Raw genomic sequence first — 13878 nt, 5'->3', positions numbered from 1 at the left:
TGTCTTCAGCTTAATGTTAAAATTGGGTTTCAAGTAGGCAACATATAATTGGGTCTTATTTTTGCATCCACTTTATCAGCCTCTGTTTTTTATTTACTGTGTTTGGACCATTCACATTTAAAGTGATGATTGTTACAGCTGGATTAATAACTACCATATTATAACTGTTTTCTATTTGTTGTTCTTCATTTCTTTTTCATCTTCCTCTTTTTCTGCTTCCTTTCATTCTAATTGAGCATTTTATAATTCCATTTTCTCTCTTATTTTAGCATATCAATTATACTTCATATATATATATATATATTAGTGGTTATCCTAGAGTTTGCAGTATATATTGACAACTAATTTAAGTGTACTTTCAAATAATAAAATACTGCTTCATGGATAGTGCAGGAGCTTATGACATTCTTTCTTCCCATTATTTACATGTGGCTATCTTCCGTTTTGCTCATCCATAAGCTATCCAATACATTGGGCTATTATTATTTTGAGCAGTTATCTATTAGATAAATAAGGAATAAGAAAAATAAAACATTTTCTCTGTTTTCTTTTGCCTTCCTTAACACTTATTTTCCTTATGTAGAACAGGTTTCTGATCTTTATTATTTTCCTTCTGTCTGAACAATTTCTTTGTAACATTTCTTGCAAGGCAAGTCTACAAGTGATAAATTCCCTCAGATTTTGTTTGAGAAAGTCTTTATTTCTCCTCCACTCTGAAACATGATTTCACTGGATACAAATTTGTAGATTGGTGGGATTTGATTTTCAACATTTAAAAATCACTCCACTTTCTTCCTGCTTGTATGGTTTCTAAAGAGAAATCTGATTTAATTCTCATCCTTGTTTCTCTATGGGTAAAGTGCCCTCTGTCTGTAGCACCTTCTAGAAGACTGCGGGAGCTCTGCTTGCTACTGCCAGCCTCCTGCAAACACTGTACCAAAGAGATAGTAGACAATGTATAAAATGCATTGCCTTATTTGTCTGTTTATCCCTGCACAGAGAACACACTGGAAGAGTCCCAGCACCTCTTCAGCTGCCAATCTCTCATAGCCTCCAAGGGATAGCCCTCCTTCAGTGGATTCCTGCCCTACCTAATTTCCAGCTCTTTTCATGATTATTACCTCTTGTATTTCAAAGCTACATCTTGTCTTTATAACATTAACTTCCATTCATGCACATTTCCATCCATCAAATTGGATATTAACAGTCCCGCTCATATAAACAATAGAGAAAATGATCTTGTTATGCCTTAAAAAGTTGGAAAAAACCCTCAAAAACTGAACCCTTGTTGCAACTTGGCTTAGTGTAATTCACCGAGAAGCCCCTTATCCCACAATATACAGGCATTCCTCAAGGATATTGCAGGTTCAGTTCCAGACCACTACAATAAAGTGAATATTGCAGTAAAGTCAGTCACACTTTTTCTTTTTGATTTCCCAGTGCATATAAAAGTTATATTTACACAATATTTTGGTTCATTAAATGTGTGAAAGCATGATGTCTAGAAAAGGAATCTCTGTACCTTAATTTAAAAATACTTTATTGCTAAAAAATGCTAATAATCATCTGAGCCTTTAGCGAGTTATAATATTTTCACTGGTGGAGAGTCTTGCCATGATGTTGATGGTTGCTGATTGATCATGGTAGTGGTTGCTGAAGGTTGGGGTGGCCTTAGTAACTAATTTCTTAAAACAAGACAACAATGAAGTTTGCCACATCGATTGACTCTTCCTTTCACAAAAGATCTCTCCATAGCATGCAGTGCTATTTGATAGCGTTTTGCCCACAGTGGAACTTCCTTCAAAATTCTAGTCAGTCCTGTTAAACCCTGCCACTGCTTTATCAACTAAGTTGTTGTCATTTCAACAATGTTCACAGTGTCTGCACCGGGAGTAGACTGTCTCAAGAAATCACTTTCTGGCCAGGTGCAGTGGCTCCATGCACATAATCCCAGTAGTTTAAGAGGCCAAGGTGGGAGGATCGCTTGAAGCTAGGAGTTTAAAACCAGGCTGGAAGCACAGCAAGACTCCATCTCTACAGAGAAATAATAATTAAAAGTTTTACCAGTTGAGGTGGCATGTACCTATAATCCTAACTACTTGAGAAGGTGAGGTTGGAGGATCATTTAAGTCCAGGAGTTCACAGCTGTGGGGAGCTGTGATCACACCACTGTACTGCAGCCTGGGTGACGGAGTGAGATCTCATCTCATCTTTGCTTATCCATAAGAAGCAACTCCTCATCTATTCAATTTTTTAAATTATTTATTTTAATTTTGTTTCAGCATATTACAGGGGTACAAATATTTAGGTTACATATATTGCCTTTGCCCTACCCGAGTCAGAGCTTCAAGCCTGTCCATCCCCCACATGGTGCACAACTCACCCATTACGTGTGAATATACCCATCCTTTCCTCCCCCACCACCTGCCCGACACCTGATGAATGTTACTACTATATGCGCACAGAAGCGTTAACACCAATTTGATTAGTTAACATCAATTTGATGGTGAGTGCATGTGGTATCTGTTTTTCCATTCTTTCATGTTTTCCTTCACTAAGTGTGATACTTCACTTAGTAGAATGGGCTCCAGCTCTTCCCAGGATAATACAAGACATACTAGATCACCATTGGTTTTTATGGCTGAGTAGAACGCTATGGTATACATATACCACATTTTATTAATTCACTCATGTATTGATGGGCACTTGGATTGTTTCCACATCTTTGCAATTATGAATTGTGCTGCTATAAACATTCTAGTGCAGATGTGTTTTTTATAGAATGTCTCTTGTTCCTTTGGGTAGATGCCCGGTAATAGGATTGCTGGATCAAATGGTAGTTCTGCTTTTAGTTCTTTGAAATATCTCCATACTACTTTCCATGGAAGTTGTATTAGTTTGGAGTCCCACCAGCAGTGCATGAGTATTCCTATCTCTCTGCATACATGCCAACATTTGTTGTTTTGGGACTTTTTGATAAAAGCCATTCTCACTGGAAATAAGTGATACCTCATTGTGGTTTTAATTTGCAATTCTCTGATTATTAGAGATGTTAAGCAGTTTTTCATATGTTTCTTGGCCATTTGTATATCTTCTTTTGAAATGTTTCTGTCCATGTCCTTTACTCACTTTTTAAGGGGGTTTGATTTTTTTCTTGCTGATTTTCCTGAGTTCTATATAGATTCTAGTTATCAGCCCTTTATTGGATGTGTAGCTGGCAACTATTTTCTCCCATTCTGTAAGTTGTCTGTTTGCTCTCGTGATAGTTTCCTTGGTTGTACAGAAGATTTTAATTTGACCAGGTCCCATTTATTTATTTTTGTTGTTGCTGTGATTGCCTTTGGGGTCTTCTTCATAAATCTTTACCTAGGCTGATGTCTAGAAGAGTTTTTCCAACATTTTCTGCTAGAATTCTTACAGTTTCATGTCTTAGGTTTAAGTCTGTTACCCAACATGAGTTGATTTTTGTGAGAGGTGAAAGGTGAGAGATGTGGGTCCTGTTTCAGTCTTCTACATGTGATTATCCAATTTTCCCAGCACCATTTATTGAATAAGGATTCTTTTCCCCAGTGTATGCTTTTGTCTGCTTTTTCAAAGATCAGATGGTTATATGAGGATGGTTTTATTTTTTTATTATTATTTTTTATTTCAGCATATTATGGGGGTACAGATTTTAAGGTTGCAATAAATGCCCATTCCCCCTCCCCCTACAAGTCTGAGTTTCCAGCATGACCATCCCCCAGATGGTGCACATCTCACTCATTATGTATGTATATACCCACCACTCTCCCCCCTCCCACCTGCCCAATACCCTATTACTGTAGTACCTATGTGTCCACTTAGGTGCTACTCAGTTAATACCAGTTTGCTGGAGAATATATCTGGTGCTTATTTTTCCATTCTTGGGATACTTCACTTAGTAGTATGGGTTCCAGCTCTAACTAGGAAAATATAAGATGTGCTATATTACCGTTGTTTCTTAGAGCTGAATAGTACTCCATGGTATACATATACCACATTTTATTGATCCATTCTTGGATTGATAGGCACTTGGGCTGTTTCCACAGCCTTGCAATTATGAATTGTGCTGCTATAAACATTCGAGTGCAGGTGTCTTTTTTGTAGAGTGTCATTGGATCTTTTGGGTAGATGCCCAGTAATGGGATTGCTGGATCTAATGGTAGATTCACTTGTATCGCTTTAAGGTATCTCCATATTGCTTTCCACAGAGGTTGAACTAGTTTGCAGTCCCACCAGCAGTGTAGGAGTGTTCCTCTCTCTCTGCATCTACTCCAGCATTTATTGTTTGGAGACTTTTTGATAAAGGCTATTCTCACTGGAGTTAAGTGATATCTCATTGTGGTTTTGATTTGCATTTTTCTGATGATTAGAGATGTTGAGCATTTTTTCATATGTTTGTTGGCCATTCTTCTGTCTTCTTTAGAAAAGTTTCTGTTCAAGTCCTTTGCCCACTTTTAGATAGGGTTATTTGATTTTTTTCTTGCTGATTTTCATGAGTTCTAAGTATATTCTAGTTATCAGCCCCTTATCAGATGCATAGGATGCAAAAATTTTCTCCCATTCTGTAGGTTGTCTGTTTACTTTCATGACTATTTCTTTGGCTGTGCAGAAGCTTTGTAGTTTGATCATGTCCCATTTATTTATTTTTGTTGCTGCTGTGATTGCCTTTGGGGACTTCTTCATAAACTCTGCCTAGGCTGATGTCTAGGAGAGTGTTTCCAACATTTTCCTCTAGAATTCTAATAGTTTCATACCTTAGGTTTAAGTCTGTTATCCAGCATGAGTTGATTTTTGTGAGAGGTGAAAGGTGTGGGTCCTGCTTTAGCCTTCTACAAGTGGCTACCCAATTTCCCCAGCACCATTTATTGAAAAGGGATTCTTTTCCCCAGCATATGTTTTTGTCTGCTTTGTCAAAGATTAGATGGCTATACGAGGATGGTTTTATATCTGGGTTCTCAGTTCTGCTCCATTGGTCTGTCTCTGTCCTTATGTCATTACCCTGCTGTTTTGGTTAATATAGCCTTGTAGTAAAGTTTGCAGTCTGGTAAATCAATGCCTCCTAATTTGTTCTTTTTTGCTTAAAATTGCTTTTGCTATATAGGGTCTTCTCTGGCTCCATACAAAGTACAGGATTGTTTATTCTACATTTGAAAAAAAAGGATGTTGGTGTTTTAATAGGGATTGCATTGACTCTGTAGATCACTTTTGGTAGTATAGACATGTTAACAATGTCAATTTTGCCGATGCAGGAACATGGTATGGTTTTCCACCTGTTTATGCCCTCTATTTCCTTCCTTAGTGTTTCATAGTTAGTTCTTCTTGTAGAGGTCTTTACCTCCTTAGTTAAATATTTTCCTAGGTATTTTATCATGAGATTGCATCAATTCAGTCACATCTTCAGGTTCCACTTCTAATTCTAGGTCTCTTGCTATTTCAGCCACATCTGTAGTTACTACCTCCACTGAAGTCTTAAACCCCTCAAAGTCGTCCATGAAAATTTGAAGCAACTTTTTCCAAACTCCTGTTAATGTTAATATTTTGACTTTCTCTCATGAATCATTAATGTTATTAATGTCATCTAAAATGATGAATCCTTTCCAGAAGGTTTTCAACTATTTTTGCCTGGATCCATCAGAAGAATCACTATTTATGGCAGATATAGTCCTACAAAATGTATTTCTTAAATAATAAGGCTTGAAAGTCAAAATTATTCCTTAATCCATGGGCTTCAGAAAAGATGTGTTAGCAAGTATGAAAACATCATTAATTTCCTTATACATCTCCATCAGAGAGATAAGTGACCAAGTGCATCATAAGTGAGCAGTAATATTTTGAAAGAAATTGTTTTTTGCTGGTCTGTGGGTCTCAACAATTGGCTTAAAGTATTCAGTAAACTATGCTGTAAAGAGATGTGCTGTCATGTAGGCTTTGTTGTTCCATTTATGGACCATGGGTAGAATAGATTTAGCATAGTTCTTAAGGGCTTTAGAATTTTCAGAATGGTAAATGATTGCTGATTTCAACTTAAAGTCAGCAGCTGCTTTGGCCCCTAACAAGAGAGTCAGTCTGTCCTTTGAAGCTTTGGAACCAGGCATTGACATCTCCTCTCTAGTTGTGAAAGTCCCAGATAGCGTCTTCTTCCAGTAAGGCTGTTTTGTCTACATTGAAAATCTATTGTTTAGTGTAGCCACTTTCATCAATTATCTTAGCTAGATCTTCTGGATAACTTACAGCAGCACTTGCTACTTCTCCTGGCACTTTTATGTTAGGGAGATGGCTTCTTTTTTCATACCTTAGGAAAAAACATCTGTGAGTATCAGACTTTTCTTCTGCACTCTTCTCACCTCTCTCAGTCTTTGCAGAGTTTAAGAGAGTTAGGGCCTTTCTCTGGACTAGTCTTTGGCTCAAGGAAATGTGGTTGTTGTGATTTTCTGCCCAGACTGCTGAAACTTCCTGATAGCAGCAATAAGCCTGTTTTACTTTCTTATCATTAGTTTGCCCACTGGAGTAGCGCTGTTGATTTCCTTTAAGAACTTTTCCTTTGCATACACAATTTGGCCAACTACTTGGTGCAAGGGTCTTAGGTTTCTACCGATCTAAGCTTTTGACATGCCTTCCTCATTAGCTTAATCATTTCTAGCTTTTGGGTTAAAGTGAAATATGTATGACTCTTCCTTTCACTTGAACACTTGGAGGCCATTTAGGATTATTAATTGGAATAATTTCAATGTTGTTGTCTCTCAGGAAATAGGGAGGCCCAAGGAGAAGGAGAGAGACGAGGGGAAATCTGGTCATTGGAGCAGTCAGAACACACATGACTTGTGTCAATAAAGTTTGCCATCTTATGTGGGTGCAATTCCTGGAGACCCAAAACAATTACAATAGTAACACCAAAGATCATGGATAACAAATCACGATAGCAGATATAATAATAGTGAAAAAGTTCAAAATATTGCAAGAATTACCAAAATGTGACACAGAGACACGAAGTGAGCACATGCTGTGGAAAAATGGCAGCAATAAACTTACTTGATGCTAGATTGCCACAAACTTTCTGTTTGTAAAAATGCAGTATTTGTTAAGTGTAATAAAGCAAAAAGGAGGTATGGCTGTATCATCTATGGATATTTTTGGAACTTTTGGTGAAATAGGGAAGCTATTAAGATGGTATTTTAATATTTAAAAATGTAATAATATATATTATTTTTATATACTCATCTCTCCTCCCCACAAGATGTCCAGATGTTCAAGGGAATATATATACACACATACCCACATCCACACAAAGAGCAGATGAAAGAATAAAAATTGTTTCTTATTAACTAATATTTGTTTTCAAGTCCCTATTCAAACATACTTTGGATCTCATGGGGATGTTTTTCTTTTTTATTGGTCCATTGGAAGCTTCAAGAATAAACCTAAGGCTGATTAGGATACTTTTTCCTGACACTCTGGCCTTATTACCAGAGAGACTCTACTTCTTATTTGCTTATTCTCATCCATCTAAAACATTGTGGAAGGATCTGAGAATTAAGAGCAGAGAGAGGTAGTGCTCTATCTTGGCTGCCCTCCAGATGTACGCAGGGACCTTTGAAACACTCTAATGCCTGGGTCCTACCTCCTGAAGGTGTGAGCTAACTGATCTAGTAATGTTAGAGATATAAAAGCTAAACAGGTGGTTCTAATACTCATCCAAGATTGAAAACCACTGATCTAGAGCAGGGGTTCCCAAAATATGCTCCTTGGACCAGCAATATTAGCATTGCCCGGAAACTGGGTATAAATATGGATTCCTGGGTACTCTCCAGACCCAGTGAATCAGAAACTGTAAAGTAAGGCCTACAATTTGCATTTTAACTAGCCCTCCAGGTAATTTTCATGCACACTAAAGTTTGAGAACCACTAATCTAGCCCATTTTCTCAACTTTAACAAGCATCACATCATCAGAATCACCTGTGGGCCTTTATGATCACACCTGAGCACAGACCTCACTCCAGACGCACCACGTGTGAACACCTGGTAGTGTGGTCGGGGCAGTTGGTGGCTTACAAAATGCTATGGTGATTTTATGCAAACCCCTGGCTTAAAGCCATGTATTGAGACCAAACCCTTTATTTTATTGATGAAGAAATTTTTTGAGGATGAGAGACCTAAAAGACTTACCAAGTTCATAAACAGTTCTAGTCTTTGTGTGAAAGAACCAGGAATATTTCCATTTCATCATAGTATATTAATATCATTTCTTAACTATATTTATCTTTGAGCTGGAAGGAAGAAACCACAGAACCAGGAGCAATTATAGAATGAAGTGAAGACACAGGTCAGTCTCAGCCCTAGGATTTGGTCAGTTATGTCTGGTGGGCAAATGCAGGCCCAGAAGTCACAGGTTCTGATTGTTGAATTGAATTAAATAGAGACTATGTTAACAAATGTTTGCCGTTGACTGTGTGGTGATCTAATGGACAGGAGGCAGAAAATCAAATATATACACTCAGAAAATGTTCATTCATACTGATCCATGCCAAAAATAACAAATAAGCAAAAACAAAGTCACGACATTATAAATTCAAGAATTTCTGCCTGACAATGTTTCAGCACGGGTTGTTATTTCAGGGCAAGTATTTCTTGTCTTTTGTGATACAAGACTGTCCCTGAACCATGGAGTGTAGGCTGGGCAGAGAGCCATGCAGGTGTGGAGGCTGAACGTTAGTTCTGGGCAAACACAAAGGAGTGGGATGTGAGCTACAGAGGAATGATGGCGGAGAAGGGTTCTAGGAGAGGCAGAGGAGGCAGGGAACCTGCCTACTTCCAGGAATGTCTTGGACATAGCACTCGAGAGAAAGGTGGGATTGTTCCAGCCCCATGACACCTTCAGGAGAAACCAAGCAGTGAGAGCAAAATGCTTTGAAGGTAGATGTAGCTGTAGACAAATGTCAAGTCCCAATTGTATTTACAATTATGACCTTATTTTCCCTCATTGCTAATTAAAAAACAATAATGCAAGCAGTGGTCCCCAACCTTTTTGGCACCAGGGATTGTTTTCATGGAAGACAATTTTTCCACAGACCAGGGAGGGGAAAATGATTTCGGGATGATTCAAGCATATTACATTTATGTGCACTTTGTTTCTATTATTATTACATTGTAATATATAATTAAATAATTATGCATTGTAATATATAATTAAATAATTATGCAATTATGTAATATATAATTAAATAATTATGCAATTATGCAATTATGTAATATATAATTAAATAATCACCATAGATTGGGGACCCCTGATCTAATGGCACATTTTTATAAGGGAATAGGAAAAATGTGTTCCTTAAATACAAATTTATTCAGTCAGCAGTTTTCAAATGGGAAAAAATGGATTTGTGATATCAAGTTCACATGATCCAAAGTAGACCATCATATGCAAATGTGGGTAGTATATCCAAGTGCCCAGCTACCCTGGAATATGATTCTGTTAAAATAAAATAATCGTTATAGCCAGGGATGGGTCATTAACATTAAAATTAATAGTTCCTTTCATTTATCCTGTCTCCTTACCCTTCTGAAGTTCAGAAGTTTGAGACAGGGAAGATACGCTACACAAAACCAAGGCCAGTGCCACGACAATGCCTGCCTATTTTTGTGGAGTCACAGCGAACATCAGTGTGTTTGTGGAAAGATATAAGAAAGGTGGATTCTAAAATGCATATGAATATATAAAGGATCTAGAATAGCCAATGCAATCTGAATATGTAAAACCAATTTGGAGGACTTATATTCTCTGATTTCAAGGTTTACTATAAAGATCAAGATAGTGTGGTATTCATATTGGCATAAGAATAAGCAATATAACAGAATAGAAAGTCTGGAAATAGACTCAAAAGTACATACTCAATTTTTGACCAAGAAGTCAATCAACACAATGAAGAGGAGGGACTTAAAATATTGTGCTAGAATAGCTAGATATTTACAAGGAAAATGATCTTGATGGCTATAATATGTAAAAAATTATTAGAGATGGATTACAGACTTAAATATAAATGTTCGATTTATAAATATTCTAAAATAAAGTATATTTGTGACCCAACACAAAGATACTAACTATAAAATAAGAAAATTAAGATATATTTCATTTTATTAAATATATCTGCTTATACAAAGGCATTATTAAAAATGAATAGGCAAGTGACAACTGGGAATTTAGGAAAAATATATATTAAGAAATATAAGCAAATATGTATTTATATATAAATATATATTGTATATTTTTGTATACAATTCAACAAAAACTAGATAAAGAACCCAATTAAAAATGGACAAAACATTTACACATTTTACAAAAGAAGATATACAAATACTAATAAGCAAAATAAAATCATGCTCAGAATCATTATTTATTAGGTTGATGCAAATTAAAAGCACAACAAGATACCAATTCCCACCAATTAGAATCACTAAAATAAAAAAAGTCTAACAATGCCAAATATTGTCAAGTATGTGAAGTAACTATAATTTTCATGGATAGCTGAGGATGTGTAACATGTAACATTCACTTTGGCAAGCTCTCGACAGTTTCTTTTAAAATCAAGCATACATGTTACCAAATAATTCTACTCCTGGCTATTTACCAAGGAAAATTTTAAACATGTGTTTACAAAAGGAATTGTGCAAAAATATTTTCTATAAGAGGAGAAAACTAAAAACAGCTCAAGCATTCATCAACTGAAGAATGAATAACCAAGTTGTAGCATATTCAAATAATAACATTTTACTTAGCAATAAAAATAATAAGTTACAGATACATGGAGCAACACGGTTGAATCTCAAAAACATTATTCTGAATAAAACAAGCCAGATACAAGTGTATGAATCCACTTTAATGAAGCTGAAAAACAGTCAAACTTAATCCATGGTGATAGATTTAGAATATTGGTTGGTTGTTGGTACAGAGGAAGATTATATAAATCAATACAAATAAACTTTCTGGGGTAAAGAAAATATTCTGCATCGTGTTTCTGCAGTGGTTTTATGGATATATACAATCATCAAAATTCATCCAACTAAACAGTCAAGATAAATTATGACCTTAATAAATGAACAGTATGGTATTAAATAAGAAATGTTATCTAATGTTGGCCATTAAGTTCTTTCTGACCACGATGAAATGGCAAACTGGACAGTCACCCGTGGCGCAGCTACACTGTTTCATTTTCTGATGCTGCTTGAGATATTGTTTGCTGACAGGGATTGGACATGATCTAAATCACTTTCTCGGCTCCTTCAGACACAATCAGTTACCGTATCACAAAATAATGAATCTGCCAGACTGGAGAGCCCCAGAAGGTCTTGACTGAAACAACCTCTTGAATTTTGTTTCTAACCTTTTCTTCCCCTTGAAGTATTTCAGACTGTAGCAGCTCTCCCGTAGCCCCAACACGGCCGCGGCGTGGAAGAATGCAAGCGCCATGAGCAGCTGCTTCACGGCCAAGCATGAGAATTTCGAGGGGAGCACATAGGAGAGAGGAGGACTGGGGCATATGACAGGAGGGGAGACAAAAGAAGAGAAAGAGGAGGAAAGAGAAGAGGGTGAGAAAAAAGGATATAGAAAACAGAGAAAAGTGGTAGAGGGCAGAGAAGATGAATAAGAAAGAGAAAAGAGAATGTTGTCATATTGTGTAACTAGAAGCAGACGGAATCAATTATAGCAACAGCTGAAACTGAAAAGTTCACAAGCTGCATATATATTTAACAACAAATTAATAGATTCATTAATTACCTACAAATACCTGGAGAAATTCAGGTACTGAGGCTGGGAAGCTCACCGTGTAGGTCCTTCTCCTTCTTGACTCTCAGCAGACTAACTCTAATTATTTACTTCTGATAAAAAGGAATATCTCAGACCATGGTGCAATAGGTGTTTTCAAAGGTTTCTGTATCAGGCAGTGTCACGACCTAGGTTATAAAAGAGATGTCTCAGTACCCCCCCCCATGCTGCGGAGCGTCCCCTGACCCCATTCTATAAACAACTCCTTGTTTTACAATCCAGCAGCTCCTGCCAGTATTACACATTTCTCTAAGACCCATTATCAACATTTTTATTGGAGGCACATTATGTATATGCTTACTGATCCTGGAATCCGGACCATTATTTTTCCTCACAAAAGCTTTGTTATGGCATCAGGGAGCATCTCTTTCATGCTGCTTCCTTAGAATTTCATTTGCTGTGGATATAAGCTTATTAAGATGAGAGAGACTCTCTCTTCTTGCCCATTTTAGTTTTCAATTGATTTTTGCAATTATATGTTTCATAAAGGACTCATTTGTCCAAAACAATGTTATTGCTGACCTTTTTCATAACATTTCATGTTGCAAAATAATCTATGCCACAGCACCGTTTGAAGCTTCCTGCCTCTCCCATCTCTAGGTGCCCAGGAAAGCGACACAGGACTGATGGCACCTGCATGTACCTGGCCATGCCATGATGTCTCCATTTATACTCCAGACCCTGCTCCCAGTTGTAGCGTTTCTGGGAGTGCCTGGGAAAACTGGCCGTGGGTGAGGACCAGCTCTTCTTGGCCTTACACAGGCATGCACGGATTCAGACAGCTGTCATCCCAGCTCTCTGAAGTCTCAGAAGAGGAAGCAAAAGGACAATCCATGGAAACAATTTGGAGGAAAAGAATGGAGTTCAGGATCCAGGGAGATGACTTTCCCAATTCCCGTCAACTATGATTTTAGGCATCCTCGCACAAGGAACCCTCCTCCCCCCACAGCCAGCACATAGAGGGGCCGGGGCACACGGAGCACGTGAACAGCGAGTGCGAATGGTCATTGCAGGTCCACCTGCTGTCCTTTCCCTCACATGCTTCCTGAAGAGGAACGCCTGAGGGGACAATTAGCCTCATGACCTTCGTGCAGCTCTCCTTACACAAATCCTTCCCTATGTCTTACTCATTTCCCCAGATTTATTCTCTCTCCACTTCTCCCCTTAAGATGCTGAGCACAATACAAGCTTATCTTGTTCCTGAAAGGTGGAATTACCAAGAGGAAAGTTCTTCGCAGGTGGTTCTTAGAGGCCTCATTCACTATATCTGAGGTGGTTCTTGAATAGGTGGGAAGAACCAAGGTAGGAAAAGTGGTCACTTTCGGAGCCATGTCGGCAGTCACCAAAATGGGGTCATCTTCCCACAGCAAATAAATTATTTTCCAGGAGTCATGCCATGAAGCTGAGTTCCTGTTTCCTAACACCACCTTACACCTGAGCCTCACTCTGGGCACAGCGAAGTCAGAAAGGGACTCTGGGCACATGCGAAGTTTGCCTCTCTCCTTCCCTCAGCATGCTCACCAGTGCCCGCCCGCCCCTGCGATTTGGGAAGCTCACCCTCCTAGGGACACGAAGTGCTTTGACCATCCTTTGAGGTTCACCTCTTTCCACAAATGAGACAAAAGCTTTTCACCTGGGCGAAATGAGCATCAGGAGTTTTGCTGGGCTTCAGTCTAGCATTTGAGTTTAGGCTGGGTATTTTAACCAAAGAAAACTCTTCCTGAAGCTACTGACTGCTGGACTCAGACATTTATTACCAAAGTTCAGATAAAATAATATCCCTAATAAGAAACAGGTAGAACTGTGATGTGCTCATAAATTCATCCACCTCCTCAGCCTACCCTCACAGGAAGGTGCCCTGGGTCACGTTGGCCCCCTGCATTTTAGCCTGTCAGCTTGACAACATGGTCCTCTAAATAGAGTCCATTGGTTGGACATAGATAGAAGTCATGATGGGACTATCAAATCAACTGCTACTGTAGGGGAGCCAGAGATCCACCCTTAAGCTCTCTTTGGCTGGATCTAGAATCCAAAT

General features: G+C 38.1%; 1 long non-coding RNA gene across 1 annotated transcript; it reads right to left on the bottom strand.

Annotated features, from left to right (window-relative positions):
• Window positions 1–10398: 10398 nt before the first annotated feature.
• Window positions 10399–11883, bottom strand: LOC142870510 (uncharacterized). The gene is made up of 2 exons (XR_012918864.1): window positions 11806–11883; window positions 10399–11547 (listed from the first exon to the last, which is right to left on the bottom strand). It is a non-coding gene; the product is annotated as an uncharacterized LOC142870510 (long non-coding RNA).
• Window positions 11884–13878: the final 1995 nt, after the last annotated feature.

The sequence above is a fragment of the Microcebus murinus genome, chromosome 4, assembly GCF_040939455.1.
Source record: "Microcebus murinus isolate Inina chromosome 4, M.murinus_Inina_mat1.0, whole genome shotgun sequence".
Classification (NCBI taxonomy): Eukaryota; Metazoa; Chordata; class Mammalia; order Primates; family Cheirogaleidae; genus Microcebus; species Microcebus murinus.
The sequence above is the reverse complement of the archived record's forward strand: the minus strand, read 5'-3'. Positions and strand labels throughout refer to the sequence as shown.